Raw genomic sequence first — 17,495 nt, 5'->3', positions numbered from 1 at the left:
GGCTGTGTCCCATCAAACCATATCTGTCTAAATGTTTTGTGCTTTTATTCTTTATATCAGTTTCTAAAAATTTTCCAGACACTGAACTCAGGCTCACTGTCTACAGTTTCTCAGATCACCCCTGGATCGCTTTTTAAATATTGGAGTTACATTGGCCATCTTCTAATCTTCAGGTACAATGGATGATTTTAATGATTGGTTAAAAAGGAATTGAAATAGGTGAACATTTTGCATGATACAGAGTTGATTATTCAGACGAGGAGAAGGGGGTGGATTAAGGCAATTTGAAAAGCATTGGCCATCTGGTTAGGACACCATAGTTGTCCTCAGATCCACACAATGACACCTCTATGCTATGATGTATAATACAAACTTATGGGAGGCAGAAACTGTCCATGCCACATGGAAAAGAAGAGGAACTACTTCATACAGAGTAATGCCACTTGTAACACATCTATTATCTCATGTATTATGAAATTTTTTTCCAGATTGCTGTAAGCCATTTACCACAATCCTTTTGACTTGATTAGGCTGGGTACAAATCTAATAAAACATTACAACAATCTTACCCTTTTATAGAAGCAGTAGGAAATTACAATTTACAAATTAGTTCTTACATATATATATATATGTATCAATATATATATATATATATATATATATACCTTATAAATGGCCTGTGACCGACGGCCCGCAAATGCGCAGTAGAGCGCAGCTCTACTGCGCATGTGCGGGCAAGGATGTCGATCAGAAAAAAAAATGGCGGTGGGGCCGCAGGAGCGGGAGGAGAAGCAGCGGCGCCGCGCGCGCGCGGTGCCGCTGCTTCTCCTCCCCAGATCTGCCGGCAGATCTCGGGGGGGGGGGGGTGTCACTCCCGCGCCCCCCCCCCCCACCGAGATCTGCCGGCAGATCTCGGGGGGGGTGTCACTCCCGCGCCCCCCGAGATCTGCCGGCAGGAGCGGGAGGAGAAGTAGCGGCACCGCGCTGCGCGCGGTGCCGCTACTTCTCCTCCCCAGATCTGCCGGCAGATCTCGGGGGGGTCACTGCCGCGCGCGCGGGAGTGACCCCCCCGAGATCTGCCGGCAGGAGCGGGAGGAGTTAATGGAGCCGGGTGAGGGTTGCGGGAAGTCGCGCTTACGGCGCCGGGAGGAAATGGAGGTGGGTGAACGGAGGGAGGGAGGGAGAGGGGGACTGAGTGAGTGGGAGGGAGAGGGGGACTGAGTGAGTGGGAGGGAGGGAGAGGGGGGACTGAGTGGGAGGGAGTGAGGGAGAGGGGGGACTGAGTGAGAGGAGAGGGAGGGTGGAGAGGAGTGGGTGGGGGTGGTGAAGAGTGAGGGGAGAGAGAATGAGGGGGAGGTGAGAGACAGAGGGATGTAGCCCGTTTTAACGGGCTTTACGGCTTGTATATATATATATATATATATATATATATATAAAACTCAATAAAAGATGTAAGCAAAATGGATTAAAAACAGGGAGTCTGATATTCAAAACAGACTTAGCTGGATAAGTCAGACTTCTTCAGCTAAGTGGCACCACTGAATATCCTTCTCAGTAAGTGGTTGCCTTCCCATTGCTAGATAAGTCACTTAACCGACTAAATATTCAAATGAATAACTCTGGGGCAGAGAATGGGTGGTTTGGAGAGGAGTTAAGTTAGCTGGATATTCAGCGCTAGCTGGCTACGTTAACTAGTTAACTCTTGACAACCCATACACCTATCCTAAATTTAGCCAGATAAACTTAACCTGCTAACTTAAGGATATCCAGCTATGTTCAGTGGTGTGGCTGTGCCACTGAATATACAGCACTAGTTTACCAGATACATTTATTTGGCTAACTAGCAAAGCTGTACAGTAGTTAGTTGAATATGGACTCCTGAAGGGATAGTTACTCCGGCAGACACTGAGGCATCTCATCCAGTCACATCTTCCATAGGACAAATGATTCAGGAAGTAAAACAACATCTGCTCATCTTTATAGCCCTAGTTTAATCTTTTACACCATCATGTCTATCAGCTCTGTCAAATGGATCTTTAAATTCCTTTAAATTCTGCTTGAAGCATAGGTGCTAGCTCTAAGGAAAACTTATTTACTGTGTCCAGGGAAAGGTAATTTTATAAATTGTCTCCCTCATAGATTGAAGTATTATGATTGGTTTTAAGTTCACTTGAATATGCAGAAATAAAGATCAACATACAAATTGTAGTTGATATCTTTTTATTGGACTAACTCAATATATCTTTGATAAGTAGTGTAACTGTAGTCTCTCTTCACTGACCTGATGAAGGGAGCGCACAGCTCTCAGAAGCTAGTAAGAAATGTATTTAGTTTGTCCATGTAATGGAGTGATCCTATTTTCCCCCTTGATGCATATGCAGGACCAGGCTAGATGCCTGGTCTACCTTAAATCCCACAGAGGGTGAGAGCTATTTGGGTGGGACCCTGCTGGGGCAGGGAGAGTCCTGAGGGTGAGACCAGCTGGGGTGCATAAGAGTGTAAGCCCAGCTGGGTTCAGGAGGCCCCTATGTCTCCAGGAGTGGCAGCTCCTATTAATCTGTGTTGACCCAGATCCCAGGGAATGGGGAACATACTGCAAAGGTAGGCAGTCCTGATTATTGTTGAAGTACTGTGAATACTTTGAAAAGGCTGGAGCCCGGGTGGCTTTCTGCCTCCAGCCTGGGAAACACTGCTTGGTTTCCAACAGACCAATAAAAAAAGAATTTCCTAGTCTACTTGTTAACCCTTATTTCTAAATATTCTGATTCAAGAAGCTTTATTGGTATGACAATTTCTATATGTTGCCAAAGTGATTCATAAAGAAGGCAGTTTCAGTGGGGTGCTCAGGAATGAATTAAATCAGCTGTGTTACACTTGGCTAGGTTAAGGTTAATTTTCAACCACAACCTAGTTGGTTAGGTAGTGGTTGAACATTTTCTTAAAACTGTTTGGGCATAACATAGGCCTAGATTCATCATTTTGCTATAAATTTCTCAAGAATAATGCCTGTGATAAAAGTGGGGTGTAGTTAGGGTAATTTTAGATTCTTTATAAAGCTCTTATATAAGAAAATTATTTATATCACTATAAGTGGGGCTACTAGAAACTCGGGGTGAGGTTTTGGTGTTGGGCTAGGTTTAAGGGGGCAGTTTTACATGCACAGTCAGAGGTACGAACTGCACAGTAGACAGCAGTGAAGATTTTATGTGATTTGGAGTGATGAAAGGTATAAAAAGATGAGATTTGTACAATGTATTCTCGACCTAGCCACTCCAAATCACATAAAATCTTCACTGCTGTCTACTATGCTGTTTGTACCTCTGACTGTGCATGTAAAACTGCCCCCTTAAGCCTAGCCCACCACCAAAACCTCACCCCAAGTTCAGAATGGTCCCTCTTACAGTAGCATAAAAAGTGGACTAATATGTGTGCCTCCCCAGAGGTTCTCTCTCTCCCCCTCCCCAAAATAGAATTTACGATATTTATTGCAAATTCCATTTCAGCAGTAACACATAGCTATTGCAGGCATAACACCAGGAAAAAAATCTGTAGTTATTTCTGATGTTAAAACTCACGATAGTGTGCATTACTCCATCGTACATAACATTAAATGCCCCTCATTTTCATTTTCTCCTCCCATTCCAGAAAAATGTAACAATTTGCATACTCATCTCGCAATGCAATAAATAACGCATGCGTTATGGCATTATCATGGGCGTTAGGGCCCCAACGCCAGCAATAATGTCCTAAGGCGATTTGATGAATGACCCCCAGAGGCGGCTAGCCTCCCTTCACTGGCCCCAGCCCCCAAAATTTATGCACAGGATTTTCCTCCCTAGTACCAGACTTCAAAATAATTCCTGGTGTCTTCCCTCCTATATTTTGGACCTCAAACTCAGGCTAAATTAGGGCAAAAACAAGATAGCCATATGTCTAGGGTACTAAATATTGAAGGCATCCAAAAACTAGAATCTCCACCCCCACCTCCAATCTCCCAATTTCTAAAACAGATCTCTGCCCTGGTCCTCCCTATGGGTGTCATAATCTTGAATCTGGCCTTGCCCAAACTTATATGGAAAGCCCCCAATCAGCAATGCCTCCCTCACCTAAATCCTGAGGCAGAATGAGTATGTATGTATGTATTTATTTATTTTTTTTTACATCTATCAACATTACTAGGTGGTTTACATAAAAACATTCATAAAATATACCTTTAAGAACTAGGCAGCAAATAAAAACTATTTACATAAAAACACAAACATAAAATTACCAAATATTGTGTACCCACCATCACAGACACCTAATACAATGTACATTAAAAAATCACCTAAAACCAAAATAAAATAAACATCATGGTGGGTGAGCAGTTAAACCTGCAACTGGAGTACACAGCTGTACATGTGATCATAAGTTGAAGCCTTGTTGGAATAAAAAGGTGTACCACCTCTCTGTTTTAATACCAGGTTTCAAATACCAATGGTAGGCATGTGTGCTGCCAATCAACATTTGGACCTTGGCACTGGAGCAGGGAGGAAGTAAGCATACCCACTCTTACCTCGCGGGGGTGGCAAATGGGCTTGTGGGGAGGGGAGGATTTGTAACCAGGTGAAGAACTTACATGGTCCAGGAACTGTGAGGGGAGACATTTGGAATTATTTTGGGCGCCATTGGAAGCTACTTCAAGGTCTGAAAGTAATAAAAGAAAGCTTGGGAAAAAGGTTTGGGGCACAGACCTGAGAAGGGAACCACTGGGGAATGTTTTAGGATCTTAGGGAATGAATGCTGAGGCATTGGAAAGTATTTCAAGATCTGGAGCTAGGGAGGAACAACATTGGGGCCGATGTAATAAGGTGCGCTGAAGCTACTGCAGGTTTGTGCACGCCTGTACACGCGTTCGTACGTGCATTTTCCCGCACAAAGCCCTAACAGGGATGTAATAAGGGTTTTGTGCACGGGAAAAAAAACTACATTTGAAGGCACTTACAGACCCGCGGTTTTTCCTGCACAAATGCATGCTAATGACATGCTAAGGAGGCGATTTGCCAATCCTAGGCAATGTAGGGAGCTGCACTAATGATAGTGCAAGTTTTTTAATGCAGGATTTTACCGCCATGGTCAGGGTATGACTTGGGGGACCTATCTCGGCTTCTGAGCATCCTGAAAACCACCTAGTTGAACTCCTATCTCGGTGTCCGACTCCCCACGTATTAAACATTTTTGTTTGAATGTAAACCGATCTGATATGTAAAATCGAACACCGGTATATAAAAATAAATAAATAAAATAAATAAATAGGCAATTTTCTAGGTGTCGGAACATCCAGCTTAGGTAGGTGCTTCCCTAGGCACTTTTCTGGGTGTCCAACGGCATACATTCACGACCAAGTAAAATGCCTAGCCTTTCTGGGTGCCTAGCTACTGTTGTCGTTTGGGTGCTCAGCTAGGCGCTTACTTGGTCACGAATGTATGCTGTCGGTTGCCCAGAAAGGCACCTAGCTAACATTGCTGCTTGGGCGCGACGAAGTAAGTACCTAGCTTAGTACTCGAGCAGCAACAGTAGCTAGGCGCCTTTCTGGGCACCCGATTGTGCAGATATGCGAGCGATTAAGCGCCTAGCTGAGTGCCCAAATGGCAACAGTAGATTGTGCAGATTTTCCTGCCACGAACAGAGCACGAGTGGCCTCATAAGCGCCTGGCTTAGCATCTATCTCAGCTTCAGCGTGGCGAGCTTTTCACGGTGTCCGAGATAGACGCTTCCCTGGGTGGACAGATACACGGCCAGAAGAGCTGCAAGATTGTTGTGAATTAGCATCCATGAAAATATTTGCCATGTTTTCTGCAGCACAGTTCTTGGAAATATTTAAAAATACTTTCCAGGGTCATATTTAACTTAATAAGGAGACCCGTTCACTCGCACGCTTTTATGCATGGATTATCAGTGCGGGTTTTGAGCACGGATGCGGCCATAGACCCTTACCATGCTTAGGTTCGCACATTTTTCCGTATGTGCATGGATTTCTGCGCGCAAGTCAGTTGCATAATTTATATTTATTACATCCCTGTGGAAGCGGCAGCTTCAGCTGCGTGCGGTGATCAAAACCCGCGCACTTAAGGAGCGCCTGTTTTGCTGCTGGTCTTATTACATCAGCCCCATTGGCAGGTTTGAGTTCTTGCATGTATTCTGAAAATCAAAGATATGGGCATAGTCATCTCCCCAAACCAACTATACCCTGCCCAGAGAAGGCCTACATTCTTAGGGGCAGATTTTCAAAGGCTACACGCGTAACATACACGTGTAAACTTAGAAAATCTGCCCCTGCATGCGCTGAGCCTATTTTGCATAGGCTCGGTGGCGCGCGCAAGCCCTGGAACGCACGTTTGTCGCGGGGCATCGAAAAAGGGGTGGTACGGGGGTGGGCTGGGGGCAGGGCTGAGTGCTCCTGCACAGCGGCCTGTGCCGGGGCATGGCACTCCGGCAACTGGCTGGTGCGCGCAAGTTACGCCTGCCTCGGGCAGGCGTAACTAATGCAACAAAGGTATGGGGGGTTTAGGTAGGGCTGGGGGGTGGGTTAGATAGGGAAAGGGAGGGGGAGGTGGGGGGAGCGGAAGGAAAGTTCCCTCCAAGGCCGCTTCGATTTCGAAGTGGCCTCGGTGTGCGCAAGGTGCGAACAAATCTACGCCTGGGCGTATTTTTTAAGATCTGGCCCTAAGTGACTAAATATTCCTGTCAAAATGTACAGAATTTCACAGCACATTTTTTTTCAGACTTAGAAACTGACTAAATTTATTTGCCCAAAAACATAACTGTATTTTTTGTCAGAACATGTTCAATGTCCCAAAAAGAAGTGAATTAATCCCTTAAATTTCTATAACAACAATGAAGGGGGGAAATCTGCAGTCAAAAAAATATGCAAGAAAACCTCTGCAAAAAGTGCTGTGGAATTGTTCCCTCATGCGTGCTAAATTTAAAATTTAGGTAAGTTCAACAATGCTTTTTGGATACTAGTTGATATCTACCTTTAGATCACAGAAACCAAGATGAAGGAAATAACTCTTCGGCCAAGTATACGGAAAACCTAAGCCATTGGGGAGGTTCTATTTATGACTTCACTGCTGTAGGTGCTAAGAGTGACAGAAGGTAACAAACTGTCTCCCAATAAGCCTCATCTGAAAGAAAAAAAACAGGTGAAGTGAGTTCAGCAACTAAAACTCTCATACTAAAACAATATGTTCAGTGTTATTTTGTCATAATATATAGGGCCAAGAGCATGTCTTAAATCACATTCGGTTGTAAAGTATCTAGTTGATATCACTACCGCTCTTAGCCATGTTTCATGATGAAGTCATTATAAGAAAGCTTGGTTACAGCACATTATAGTCAAGTCACCCAGAATAAATCTTGGACAGCATTTTTTTATGGTATTCAAATTCTATTACCACAAACCTCCTTTTATAACTGTGATGGGGTACACATTCCCTGCCAGAGAAAGGTAAGATTTAAAGAGTCAGGCCCCAGGAAAAAAAAAAAGTCAGTGTAATAAAGTAGCAAGGAGAAAAAGAGAGAAAGAAAACACAGCAGGGCTCTAGGGGATTAATTCAGTAAGGGAGAGGGCCCGAACCCTGCCCAGCCTATGGCAGAGAGCGTAGGAGGTAAAAAAGCAAGCACATCAGGAAATCATCTCCTGGAGGGATGCACATTAGATTAAAAGGAATATCTATCCCAAAGTGATAAGGCCATTTTTGTTTCACTAAAATCTGAAATGATCAAAAATACCTACAAAAAAATCACAAACATTATTTAGACTTTTTTTGTTTTGGAAAATAGTGCACACTGTTTGCAAATTGTGTATACTATTTTCTGAAATTAAAAAAAAAAAAATCAAATGACACCCCCACCTCCACCTCCAAAATGAAATTCATCCAAAACACAAATTAAATGAATCCAACGGAAAATATTTGTCTGCACATCCCTGTAGTAAGTCAAGTACAAATCTGGGCTTCAGAATAGATGCTCAAAGGTAGGACTAAGGCCAGCAGAAGAAAGAGCTCCTGAGAGTCTGAGAGGCTTAGGCTGCTTAGATTATCCTGGCAGTAAAGAGGTGGAATAGGCTGTTTAGGCTCATCTCTCCCAAGGAGCTGGAAGCAAGGACAGAGAGAGCAGCTGCTTGGGGAGCTAAAGGTGAAGGAGTGACCTGAAAGGGGTGGGGGGGGGGAGGAAAGAACAGCAGGCAAAGTAGGAGTTATAGCCTTTGACTAGATGCCCAGAAGCTAGGTGCCCTGCTTGAGAGAGGACCTACAGACTAGGGATGTGAATCGTTTTTTGACGATTTAAAATATTGTCTGATATATTTTAAATCGTCAAAAATCGTTAGAGCCGCGATACAATAACAATTCCCCCGATTTATCGTCAAAAAATCGTAAATCGGGGGAAGAGGGAGGGCGAAAAAACCGGCACACTAAAAAAACCCTAAAACCCACCCCGACCCTTTAAAATAAATCCCCCACCCTCCCGAACCCCCCCAAAATGCCGTAAATTACCTGGGGTCCAGAGGAAGGGTCCCGCTGTGATCTTCCACTCTCGGACCTCCGGTGCTTGTAGAAATGGCGCCGGCGCTACCTTTGGTTTTTCCGTACGGAAAAACGATTCGCGGCAGGAGATCGCTCCCGGACCCCCGCTGGACCCCCAGGGACTTTTGGCCAGCTTGGGGGGGCCTCCTGACCCCCACAAGACTTGCCAAAAGTCCAGCGGGGGTCCGGAACGACCTCCTGCAGTCGAATCGTGTTGTCTACGGCCGGCGCCATTTTGCGCAAAATGGCGCCGGCCGTAGACAACACGATTCGACTGCAGGAGGTCGTTCCGGACCCCCGCTGGACTTTTGGCAAGTCTTGTGGGGGTCAGGAGGCCCCCCCAAGCTGGCCAAAAGTCCCTGGGGGTCCAGCGGGGGTCCAGGAGCGATCTCCTACGCTCCTGACCTCGGGGGACAAAAAACAAAATGGCGCCGGCGCTACCTTTGACCTGTCATATGACAAGGCAAAGGTAGTGCCGGCGCCATTTCTACAAGCACCGGAGGTCCGAGAGTAAAAGATCACACCGGGACCCTTCCTCTGGACCCCAGGTAATTTAAGGCATTTTGGGGGGGGTTCGGGAGGGTGGGGGATTTATTTTAAAGGGTCGGGGTGGGTTTTAGGGTTGTTTTAGTGTGCCGGTTTTCCCGCCCTCCCCCCCACTGGACCCCAGGTAATTTAAGGCATTTTGGGGGGGGGGGGTTCGGGAGGGTGGGGGATTTATTTTAAAGGGTCGGGGGTGGGTTTTAGGGATGTTTTAGTGTGCCGATTTTCGATTTTCATGATTTTCACGATTTTTAAAAAACCCAAACGGCAACGATCCGATTCCCTCCCCCTCCCAGCCGAAATCAATCGTTAAGACGATCAATCACACGATTCACATCTCTACTACAGACTGGTTCACAATAACACATTTGACTTGTTAGCGAGAATGCTTAATATGCTGTAATATCAGAGAAACAGTTTGATGCATACATTTCATATGATGTGCATTTGTGACAAAGTCCATGGACCCTTTTTTTGACAGCAGACTTTGCTGTTGCGCTGGAGTTGGACCCTTGGCTTGGTGCAGGATTGGTATGGTCCTCTGGTCGGACCCAGAGAGTGCCTGCCACCAGGAGGCGGAGCACACAAGGAGACAGAGGCTAACTGGAGCTTCACCAATAACAGTCCGTGGTTTCTGCAGGTTGAGCCCTTGGGTACCCGGACCGCCTGGACTTAGGTGGGCCTCTGGTGGTCTCTCGGAGAGGTAGCGGAGGGGTGTGCCCACCACAAGCAAGGGTTCTCGGCTGATGCATAATGGATGGACTAGACCCAAACTGGAAGCTCCGGAGACCTCAGGGATGCTACAGTTAAGGAAGGTTTTCTGGGTGAGACAGGCAGCGCCTGCGGGTCTAGTCAAGTGGAAGCCACGGTTAGTTTCCAAGCAGGTTGGTCTGATAGTCACGGTAGGCCAGAAGAGAGTGTCCGAGTGAAGCGTAAGGGTCAAAGCCAGTCCAGGAGTAGTCAGCCAAAGCAGGGGTCAATACCAGAGTCAGTCTGAACGTAGTCAAGGCAAGCAAGTGTCTGTTCCAGGCAGCAGGCAAGAGAATGGTCAGGCAGGTAGTGGTCAGTTCCAGGCAGCAGGTAAGAGAATGGTCAGACAGGCAGTGGTCGGTTCTAGGAGGCAGGCAAGAGAATGATCAGGCAAGCAGAGGTCAGTACCAGAGGACAGTCCGAAGAGGTACTATCTGGGAAGGATACAGGAACACAAGGAGCCACTGGGAACACGGAGATGCTAGAACATGGAGATGCTGGAACATGGAGACACTGGAACAGAACACTGGAACAGGGGAACACTGAAACACAAAGGCAAACTAGCACACCAATGGTGTCGACCCGATTGCCAAGGCAGGAATCAGGGGTTTGAACCCTGCCTTATATACAGGGCTCTGGTGATGTCATCCAAAAGCACCTCCCTCGGTTTTCCCGCGCTTGTCCTTTTAAAAGACTGGACATCAGCTGCGCGCACACCTAGGGGCGGGCCGAGACAGCCGAAGATGCGGAGCCCCATCAGGAGCTCCGCTGCAAGGCCTGCTGGGATGAGGATGCTGAGGAAGGCCGTGGTGAACGATGGGGATGCCGGGGGTTAGCGGTGGCAGCCAGGCCAGCACTTGTGGAGGGCAGCTCAAGGTGAGCAGGCCCGGTCGTGGCACCTACACGGCCGGGGCGCACAACATAACCCATGAACATCTGCAATTGCATTTTGTGTGGCTAGTTTTTTCATGGAAAATAACATGCATAGAGTTGTTAAAACAATCCATCATGTTATTTTCTGATCTCACCCAAAATACACCTCCAGCAACACTTTCCCTAAATGTGGCTAAAAGTGCACTCATATTTTTAGCCATATTGAGTGGAATTATCAAACAGCCAATTTAAATTCATAAATTTATATTTACCTGTTGTGGTGTGCACATAAAAACTTTAGTTCATCTCTTAATTACAAAGTGCCCTCCAAGACTACATTTAATAGGAATGTTATCCCCACCATGCACAATCAGTGGCATAGCTGCATGCAGGCACAGCTGGCCAAGGGAAATGGGAGTAGCGTGCATTTCGCCAGCAACTTCTGGGCTAGCCAATGCATTATACATGCCTCCCTCACCCTGATGACACACTGGTGGGAGCTGCCTGAGGCAGGAGCAGATAGTGGCAAGTGGGCTGTGCTGCACACCCACATGATACTCATAACTCATGCAATATCCTAATAGCTATAACAAAGATTCTGGAGGGCTGGCACCTAGACTGGACAGGCAGGAGTGCTTATTCAGGGTTTTGTTTTAGTCAGATAGTGGTACAAATATGATAAGGGCAGTGAAAGATGGGGGCTGTGAAGGGATCTATTGCTTTGCACATTTGTTGCACCTGGCAGTGAAGGATTCCCTGGGGCTGGGGCCCAAGGAACACAGGATTCCAGTCCTGAAGGACATAATAGAGAGGTGCAGGAAAATGGAGTGACATTTTCATTGTAGCGTGAAGGCTGAACAGGAAACATTTGGGATGTTTCACAAGAGACTCATTCAAGATGTTGGCACCCACTGGACTTCAACCTATCTGATGCTGCAGAGGTTAATGGAGCAGCACACACCCCTCATAATCTGTCTCTGGAAATAGAGATAGATGTGGATAGCCCACTGGAGCTTCATATTTGGGTAGAGGTACAGTTCTGAAACTCTTCAAGAATGCTACAGAGGATCTGAGTTTCAGAAGTGCCACCTTATGTGGGGTCATTCCCATAGTAACTATTCTGGAGGAAAAGATAGAGGGTTTCCATGAGCCAGAGGGAATTAATGCAGAGGTGTTGTAATGTGTGGACTCCTCACAGTAGCAAACAATATTTACATGCTTGCCACTGTTTGTGATCCACAAGTAAAAGGGAGTCTTGCACTCTGGTCCCAGTATTTCACGTACATGAAGAAGATTCTGGCGGCTAGAGTGCATGAACAGGAGCACCAAAGGAAGAGTTGATGTAGGGTTGCAGCACAGGAAAGAGTGGCCACCCCAGAGAGTAGTCTGAATACAAGAGGCACATTGTCAGCTACCACTTTCTTCCCCACCTCAATATGCAAGAGCCATGTTGGTCCCACAGAACTGTCACTGTTGGCACAGACCACAGCTAAGGGAGCTGGCAACAAAGACTCTTACCTGATCAAAGCAAAAGAGCGACCAGCAGAATTTCTTTTCACATGCTATCTGACAGAGCCCATTAAGAACATAGCCACAGACCCATTGGTATATTGGGCACACAAGTCTATGGTCTAGCTCAGTGATGGTGAACTCTAGTCCTCAAGTGCAATAAACAAGCCAGGTTTTCAGGATATCCACAATGAATATGCATGAGATAGAATTGCATACAATGAAGGCAGTGTATGCAAATCTTTCTCATGCATATTCATTATGGATATCATGAAAACATGGCACTCAAGAACTGTTCACCATCACTGTTCTAGCCAGACCTGGCCAAGGTGACTCAGCACTATCCTAACTACCCACCATTCAGTATAGCTGACAAACGTATCTTTTCAAAGACAGGACATTGTGAGCCCCAGTCATTTAAGACTAGGGCCAGATTTGATGAAAATGTTGATAATCAAGCTGCCTTTGCTGGGTTTCCCAGAAATTGCATGTGAGTGGCAGGACAACTGAAATCACTTTTGGGGTTTTGCTGCCACTCTACTTAGCATCCATGCCCATGAAGCTACAGTTTGAAGGTCTTTCTGCCACTCTGCCTAGACATTATGCCCAATTCTATAATTTGGGGTCTTACTGGTACACTGCCTAACTGCTATGCCCTTGATACTACACCTTGATGGCCTTGCTTCCACACTGCCTAACTGCACTACTCCTGATGCTTCACCTTGTGGGTCTTCCTGCCACTCTGCCTTGCTGCTCTGGCACTGATGCTACACCTTGGGGTCTTGTTACTACTCTGCCTTGCTGCACTGTCCCTGAAGATACAACTTGGGAGTCTTGCTGTCATTTTACTTAGATTCAATGCCTCTGTCACTACACCTTGCGAGTTTTGCTACCTTTCTGTCTTGCTCTTGACACTACAACTTTGGAGACATGCTTTCACTCTGCCTGCTGCCATGCCCTGATGCTATACCTATTTCTATTTATTAAAAATTACATCAAAGCTCGAGGCAGATTACAAAATAAAACATAATCATATGACAAACATTCTACAAAATCAAAAGAAACAATAAAAACAAAACGACACAATAGAATAGAATCTACACTACTAATAAAATAAAGTCATGTTATGCCTGCTAGATATCAAACTGCATTTAAATCTGACTAGAAAGTCAGTTGAAGTTGAAAACAAGCCTTTTAATTATGTTCCCTTGAACAAGTGGGTCTTCAACACCTTTCTAAAAGAGCTGTGACATTCAATAGCCCTGATATTGTCTGGTAAAGAGTTCCATACAACTGGACCCACAATTGAAAATTTACTCTCTTGAGTAGACTCCAAATGAGCAGATTTTACAGAGGGAACTTTCAGCAAAACTTTACCCTTGAACCTAAGTAATCAAATTGGTCTTCTTACTGGCATTCTGCCTAGCTGTCATGCCCTTGATGCTAAACCTTGGCAGTCTTGCTGCCACTCTGTGCAGTAGTGATGCCCCTAATGCCACATCTTAAGTGTCTTGCTGCCACTTTACTTATCTGCCATGCCCCATTTGCTAAAACTTGGGGTTCTTTGTTGCCTTCATGTAGTTTCCCTGCTTGGGTCCCAGTCTAATCCTCACATCCTGCTTCTTTCTTGGATATACTGGGGTATTTTCTCTCCAAAATAAATTGTGAAAAAATAAAAAAAATACAAGTTTCTCCTTCCAGCCCACCTCTTTTCTTATTCTATGCCTTTCTAGCTAAGTCTGCCACTGTTATTTCCATGCCTGCTTGCGGCTTTATCATGTTGACCTGGAGAACGCCTGCCACTAAGAGTACCATTTTGATGCTTTGCAGTTCATCTGAGGATATACATGCCACTGATGGTGCTGCCTTTGCTGCTCTTTTAGTGTCTTTACTGCCTTGGGCTGTTTACATTATTTTGATTCCCTTTGCCCCTCTGATTTTGCCTTGGGTTTTGATACCTCTGTATTCTTTGTGATTCTCTACACTCTATGCCTCATGGAATTTGATGCCTCTGTGCTGTTTTCAGTACCCCATAATCTACATCTTGGGGGAATTGATGACTATATGCTGTTTGTGAATCCATGCACTCTTTGGATTATGGGTCTTGATGCATCTGTTCCATTTGCAATTCCACAGTCTGTGCTATTTGTGATATCCCACACTGTACAGCTGGGGAGGGGGGGGGGGTGTTTGATGCCACACTGTCTTTCTTATCTCTATTAACTTCATAGACAGATTGTAGTGAATACCAACCTAAACCTTGTCTTGTGTGTGTGCAAAAGTAATCAGCTGTTACATTTAGTAGCTCACGGTATATCCCCACAAGCTGTGTTCCTCACTCCAATGCCACATCTTTGCAGCAGAATGCTGCCATCATGGCCGGCATGGCAGGACACCATCAGACTTCCTTAAGGTACCCGCCTGCTGACGCTGAGCCTCTTAAAGGGCCTACAACGGGAAATTCCCCATGGCACCCTTAGATGAGCTCATTGGACTCTTCCTACTTAAGACTGCCTCAGACGCCCTCCCAACACTTCAGCAACAGGATCAACTACCTCGGTTGTGCATGTTGCCTCATCTGCCCAGCGTGATACTGCCTTGTTTGCCCAGCCTGATTCTGCCTTATCTACCCAGCCTAATCCTGCCTCATCAGCGTTTCTCCACCTCCTGCTCACCTAGTTCCTCAGACGGATACCTGATATTGACCTTTGCTTGGACCCTCATCTTGCCTGATAGCTGCCTGCCGCCAACCTCTGCCTGGATCCTGGAATGTTAGCTGCCCTCCTCCAACCCAGCTTGGCCCTGGACTCTGCTTCCTTGCCTACTCCCAGAGACCCTTGCCAAAGTCTTGCTGGCCTCGGCACCCAAAGGCTCAACCTAAGGGGAAAAGGGGCTGGTATTAGTGAAACCACTCCAGTCTGTCATGCCAGGGTCTGCCTTCTGGCAGTGAGAACGTGTGGGCTTCTCCCCGCAGGTTGAACCAATCTTACCCCAGCCCAAAGGTTCACAGACACAACAGTTTGCTGAGGCCATGGTCGCAGTGGACTTGTCTTCATTCCAAGCAATTCCAGGAATGGTCCCTTTCTTCAGGAGCAACAGGGAACCCACAGCAGCCAAGGACTGCCTTACTCTTCGCCTGGATGCACTGACTTCAGTATCCATCCTGTTTCCACCTGTGGCTGTGCCTACACTGCCTGCACCCATTAACCGGCCAGTTCCTCAGCTCCCAGAACATCCACACTACTCTAGGGATCCTAAACAATGTTAAGCATTCCTCAATCATTCCTCAATTAGCTCAAACATTTTCAGCTACAGGCTGAAAATGATTTTCCCCAACAATCAGTGCAAGGCAACCTACATCCTCTCTTTGTTGGATAGGCACACTTTGGAATGGGCTTCTCTTCTCTGGGAGCAAACAGATTGCATTTTACTAGACTTCCCTGTCTTCCTGGAACAGTTTTGCTCTGTATTTGAAGATCCAGGGTGAATGACTTCACTGGCTTCAGACTTAATTTACATAAGCCAAGGCTACATACCTTGGCTGAATGCGCCTTGGAATTCTGAACCCTGGCCTTGGAGCACAATTGAACTGAAGACACGCTGCTCACTATTTTCCTGGAAGGCATCTTGGGGAGAATAAAGGACAAGCTAGCAGCCTACAACTTACTGGCTTCCCCGGAGGTTCTCATCACTCTGACTGGCAAGATCAACTGTCATCGAGAGATCAGGAGAATCATCTGGTATGCAAGTCCTTCACTCTGGCTCCGTGATTTCAACACCTGCCTACTCTGGCTCCCACACCTCAAGTGGATCCTGTAGCCATTGAAGAACCCATGCAATTGGGTTGATGTAAACTCGCTCCTGAGGAAAGGCTCCATCGCAGAAACAGGGGCTTGGTACGTACTGTGTGGCCAAAGGTCATCTCATTGCCAAATGTGCTGAGAGGTCGGGAAACAAATGCTTAGGCTCAGTTAGGGAGGTGGCCCTAAGTCTCAACGTAGGGAGTAGCGGTAACTGGTAACTGTCTCCCTGGAGATGGGCCCAAACTCTTTCTCTACACAGTCCTTCATTGACTATGAATCCTGAGGGAACTTCATCCTCCAGACCTCGTACAACAGCTACAGATACCTAACTTGTAATTGATACAACCCTCATAATTTCCTCCATGTGCAGGAATTCTCTCCCAGGTTCCCTCACTCAGACAACAGTATACCTCAAACTCCGTACTGGGCTGTTGCACACTGAAAGTATCATCTTCCATATCATTCCCCAGTCATTTAACCAGTGATTTTAGGCCTGCCTTGGCTTTATCAGCACCAGCCCCAGTTTGACAGGTCTACTCTGCAACTAGCCCGCTGGGAACCTGCCTGCTTTGACTCTGGTTTATCCTTTCTTGAGCATCCTAGCTGTTATGCTTGCCAGCCATGGGAACCTGCAACCAGCCTCGCTCACCCAATGCCGCTTCGGGTCTGCTCTGGGCCTCCTAGTTGCGGCAGGGAGCTGCCGCTGCTGCCGCTATTAAACCATGGTTTTCCATCGCCATCCTTCCGCTTCTCCCTCCTTGAGAACTGCCGCAACCCCGATGCTGTTTCCCTGCAGGGCTCCAGAGGTGCATGCATGCACTGCTCCTCAACATTTAAAGCGCCCACAACGGGAAAGTGCCACAGTCCCTGCAGATGAGATCAGTACCCCGGCACTATTTAAGTCAAGTTCCTGCCTGCAGTCCTTGCTTTGGCAACAGGTCTCTTCGCTCCTTGCAATCTGTGTGCTGCTGTCCTGAGTTCCTGAGTTCCTTGCCTCCTCCCTTGTTCTTTGGATTGCCTTGGAATTTGATTTCAGACCGGATACTGACCACACGATACGCCACCTGTCTTGACCCCTACCTGAAACCCAACCATCAGATATGCCGCCTGCCTCGACACCTGCATGGAACCTGACCACGAGATACGCTGCCTGCCTCGACCCTTGCCTGGAACCTGTCCTTGTACTCTGTTGCCTGATCCAGAACTCGTCCTACTCACCAGCACCTCTCCTTCTCCTGGACTTCCTTTGTACAGAGACCCCATGAAAGTCCAGCCAGCCCCAGCACCCGAAGGCTCAACCTAAGGGGAACGTGGGCTGGTAGTGGTGAAGCTCCAGTGGGTCTCTCTTCTCCATCAGCCTCACCTACTGTCCGTGGGGACATGTGGGGGTCCTCCCCACAGATAGCGTCAACGCCACCTCAATCCAAGAGTCCACCAGCGTGACACTAGC

At 46.7% G+C, this 17,495-nt stretch overlaps 1 long non-coding RNA gene across 1 annotated transcript in view; it reads left to right on the top strand.

Annotated features, from left to right (window-relative positions):
* Window positions 1–2,492: 2,492 nt before the first annotated feature.
* LOC115086220 overlaps window positions 2,493–17,495 on the top strand; it is a 136,628-nt gene continuing 121,625 nt past the window's right edge. Inside the window, exon 1 of the long non-coding RNA XR_003855167.1 lies at window positions 2,493–2,601. This is a non-coding gene — a long non-coding RNA (uncharacterized LOC115086220). The remainder of the gene's footprint in view (window positions 2,602–17,495) is intronic.

The sequence above is a fragment of the Rhinatrema bivittatum genome, chromosome 2 (assembly GCF_901001135.1).
Source record: "Rhinatrema bivittatum chromosome 2, aRhiBiv1.1, whole genome shotgun sequence".
In the NCBI taxonomy this organism is placed as follows: Eukaryota; Metazoa; Chordata; class Amphibia; order Gymnophiona; family Rhinatrematidae; genus Rhinatrema; species Rhinatrema bivittatum.
The sequence above is the reverse complement of the archived record's forward strand: the minus strand, read 5'-3'. Positions and strand labels throughout refer to the sequence as shown.